The following is a 5,000-nucleotide window of genomic DNA, read 5'->3' as shown; positions in this document are numbered from 1 at the left end:
AATTTTCATTTTCCCCCGACATCTTTTGTTATGGCAACTAGTTAATTCCAGACATAATTCGAAATATTACACATGCAAAATTGTTCAAGTTAGGGTATTGAGCGCAGAGCTGAAACGTAATCAGAGAAATGTTACCAGTTAGTCCATTTATTTTCGTAGAGCTGAAACGTACTCAGAGAAATGTTGCCAATTAGTCCATTTATGGTGCAGAGCTGAAACGCACACGGATAAGTGTTGCCAATTAGTCCAGGTATTGCGCAGAGCTGAAACGTACTGAGAGAAATGTTGCCAATTAGTCCATTTATGGCGCAGAGCTGAAACCCACCCAGAGAAATGTTGCCAATTAGTCCATTTACTGCGTAGAGCTACACTTTGAATGCCAGATAAAAGAAACATGGAGTCAAAATCCTTAAGGAAGTTGAGGTAGTTTCGGGTAATTAATGAGAAGTGAGACTTGTCTTCCCTCACTAATGAGGCTGGATAAAGGACCTTGCTTCCCTACTCATGAATGAGGCAAGAGTGTATGAAAAATAAATGAAGCTCACTCGAAATATTTCAAAGCACTTCGAGTAAATTAGAGGGTTGGTAAATGTAATGTATTTGAACGTGCTGTGCTTTCTGTAAGAGTGGCTTTGAAAAGGGATACATACTGTACGAACATTGGTAAAATACATAGGTAAACAACCTCATGGAAATAAATACATACATACATTAATAAATGCATACATACATAGACCTTCTTTGGCTGATATGGTACGGATAGAATAATACATGTCTAAAAAGCCTCAAAGTAAATTCGATTTTTATTTCGTTATATATGTATATATATATATATATATATATATATATATATATATATATATTTATATATATATATATATATATATATATGCATACATAAATAAATAAATATATATATATATATATATATATATATATATATATACACATACATATACATACACACATAGATACATACTTTCAGTACATACACACACAGAGGCTCTATCAATCTGGCTGCTAGAGCCCAGTGATGAATATTATATACAGACACACACACATATATATATATATATATATATTATATATATATATATATATATATATGTATATGTATATGTATATATATATGTGTGTGTATATATATATATATATATATGTATATGTATATATATGTATATATATATATATATATATATATATATATATATATTCATATATATATATATATATACATATATATATATTTATATATTTATATATATATGTCTAACTATATCACTATAGCATATAAATCTTTTATTTCAAGAAGCTTCTTTAAAGACCAGGATGGGATGAAAGTAGTCTCCGAAACTTTAGAAAGCTAAAACTGGTCCATCAATTAGTCCAAAACAACAAAGAAATTAGAAGTCGGAAAGAGATGGAAAAGTTTCTCGTCTTTAAATTCGCAATTAATTGATATAAACTTTTTTTTATTCTTTACTTTGGGTTTTTCGTGAAGAATCTTGCTCTTTTTTTCACTCTCAGGAAGAGCTGAGCCAACGTTCGAGATGTGAATAATATGAAAAATCATTGTTCATATTTTCTCTTTTCTTCTTGTTTTTTTTTATTTTATTTTTTTTTTTAATCTGGATTTTATTTAATTCAGGTTAAAACATCGTTAACTAGAGGGGTACTCAGTAGACCGCCGGCCTTTGGAGCGGCAGCTTATTTTTCGACCTTTTGCTTGACCTTGACCTTGACCTTTGACCTTAATATGTATTGATTGGCGTGTATTTTCATCCATTCAAATAAGAGCCAAGTATGAAGTCTCTTTGATAACGATGTCTAACCTTATGGCTGATTACATGAATTGGTCATTTTGCTTGACCGTGAACTTGACTTTCCAAAATTCAATCATTTCAAGCTTTTTACATAACAGTTAATCCCTACAAGTTTCATTACTCTACGATTAAAATTGTGGCCAGGAAGCTCTTCACAAAGAAACACACACACACAAACAAACATGGGGTAAAACATAATCTCTTTCCAACTTCGTTGGCGGAGGTAACCAATCTTTTTTTTAAGGTAACAATATAAATTTTTTTTTTTATTTGAAACAACTTTGAAACAACATTGTCATTTAGTTGAAAATTTTGAAATTGATTTTGTGTGTGTTAGTGCTTACATTTGGGACTTGTGTTTATTGTGTGTATGGTTTTCTATGTATGTATTTGTTCGCAGTCAATCCTTCTTTAAGTAATATTTACTTCGATTTCACTTGGAATATATCATGTATCAAAGGATATTCCAAACGTCATCACCTGTGGTTAGATTCCCGCTGAATGATATAAATTATAACAATAAAACTCCACTCTATCGAAGTAGGCTTGTTAGTAATAACTTTAATTTGTGTTCATGAACACATGATATAATTGATAACAATATGAACATACATTAAGTTACAACTTATAACAAAATAATAACCTCGAAGTAATTTTGTCTTAGGGCATCGATAAAACTTATTAAGCACCAAGACGTTATCATTAAGTTCATGATAAGATACTCAATGATTTTGGAAATACTTGAACAATTCATCTCCTGACTTAAATTAAGTTAATGTGCGGGAATTCCCTGCTATCCTTTATGAAAACTGATGAACCGCGAAGGGCCTTTCCCGTAGATTTTAGACTCGAAGCAGAACTTCTAGAGTTAACCCCGTAGGGTATCATGATTCCTTATTAGCCAATTCTCCGAAATGTTTTTTTATTTCCATTCATTTAATGAGATTGGAAGGATGTGGAGAAGTGCGTGTTTGCATATAATTCTCTCTCTCTCTCTCTCTCTCTCTCTCTCTCTCTCTCTCTCTCTGTCATATACACATATACACACTCATACACAGCTGACGTTCTGGCAAGCATTTACTCTGATGAAACTGGAACTGAAACCAGACACCTTTAACCTTTATACACAGAAATTGAACCTCTTTAGTCTTTTATTTTTTATCTTAAAAAAAAAAAAAAAAAACAGCCAAAATATCAGCCTTGATATAAAAGGGACTCCGAACGTGACATTGACCTATAGTTTATGGATCTTCCGAGTTCGATAAACAGGTTCAAAAGAGAGTTCGTGACTTCGTCTCTCTTGGGGGAGATCAGTACAATCTTGTACTCTGTTCACCAAGTTGACAACTGGATCTAGTGAACATGATGAGTTTGCTGCTTCACTTTGAGGTATCTTCTTAGGCTCTAAAGATTTTTTTCACCTCGTTTATGTTATTCCTCTTTAATATATTGTTATATTTTATGTTGTTATTGGTAGTTTCTATGAGTTATAGTGATATTATCCTAATTTTCCCCACCAATTACCTGGAACCATTTGTCAACAATTTATTATTATTGTTATTGTTATTATTACTACTACTACTACTACTACTACTACTACTACTACTAGCTAATCTACAACCCTAGTTGGAAAAAAACAGGATGCTATAAGGCCAAAGGCAGAATTATGAATAAAAGAATTACATATACTCATTAAATAGAAGAAAAAAGTAGAAAAAAATATGATGCTAATTTTGAAGCTCTTAAAAACATTTCTCATTTCTCTTTGAAGTTAACTCCACAATCGGGTTCTTTCCTTGGAATTTTCATTTTCAAAATATATAGAGATTTCCGGATTAAAATTTTATGGGATTTTTCTACTGCCGGAGGGGAATCGCATCTTCTTTGAAGTCTTCGAAGGGAGAGGGGGGGGGGGGGAAGAGGGAGGGGGAGAAAGGCTGTTGTTGCTCGATATATTCCTATTTTATTCTTCCTTTAATGAAGAAGATAAAGTTTTGTAGTATATTTAGATGGTTATTTCGCTTAATTTCATATAAGAAATGAATGAGGTAAATATTTTTAGATAATTCCATACAGCGACAATGGAGATATGTAATATATGTCTGTGTAAAGAAATGCAATAAGGGGAAATAGGATTTTCTAGAATACACATACACAAACACACAGACACAAACACACACACATACACACACACACACACACACACACACACACATATATATATATATATATATATATATATATGTGTGTGTGTGTATATACATATATATATTCATATTATATATATATATGTCTGTATATATGTATATATATATATATATATATATATATATATATATATATATATATATATATATTTATATATATATATATATATATATATATATATATATATATATATATATATATATATATATATATATATATATATATATATACACACATATACAGATTTAAACAAAATAGTCTTTTCGTGAAGCTCAGATTTCCTGCTTCATAATCGAGCATTTTCAGTAACAGCCTCAATAAAGATTTTCTTTATGAATTATTATCGGAAAACGAAATTTATTGCAAGATATTCCGTTGATTATGTATTTATGTTGATTATGTGTGTATGTATGTATGAATATATATGTATATATTAGAATTATAAAATAAATGTTATTGAAGGAAATTTCTTATTTGATTATTCTCATGTGTATGTATCTATGTATGTATCTATATATGTATGTATGTATGTATACTGTATATGTAGTTTTATTTGTAGGTATGCACAGTATTATTACCATTATTATTACTACCTAAGCTATAACCCTATTTGGAAAAGCAGGATGCTATAAGCCCTTAGGCTTCAATAGGGAAAAATAGTCCAGGGTGGAAATGAAGCAAGGAAATAAATTAACTACAAGAGAATTAATGGACAATTTAGGTGAAATATTTTAAGAACATTAACAAGTTTAAAAATGATCTTTCATATATAAACTAATAAGGTATGGTTATCCCTAAAGCAATATTTATGTTGAACATTATATTTTTTTGGTCTATCTCACGATAACTGATAGCTGGACAGAGAGAGAGAGAGAGAGAGAGAGAGAGAGAGAGAGAGAGAGAGAGAGAGAGAGAGAGAGAGAGAGAGAGAGAGTATTTGAATCCTCCCAGATATATATTATTGTATTA

This window comes from Palaemon carinicauda, chromosome 43 (genome assembly GCF_036898095.1).
Source record: "Palaemon carinicauda isolate YSFRI2023 chromosome 43, ASM3689809v2, whole genome shotgun sequence".
Classification (NCBI taxonomy): domain Eukaryota; kingdom Metazoa; phylum Arthropoda; class Malacostraca; order Decapoda; family Palaemonidae; genus Palaemon; species Palaemon carinicauda.
The sequence above is the reverse complement of the archived record's forward strand: the minus strand, read 5'-3'. Positions refer to the sequence as shown.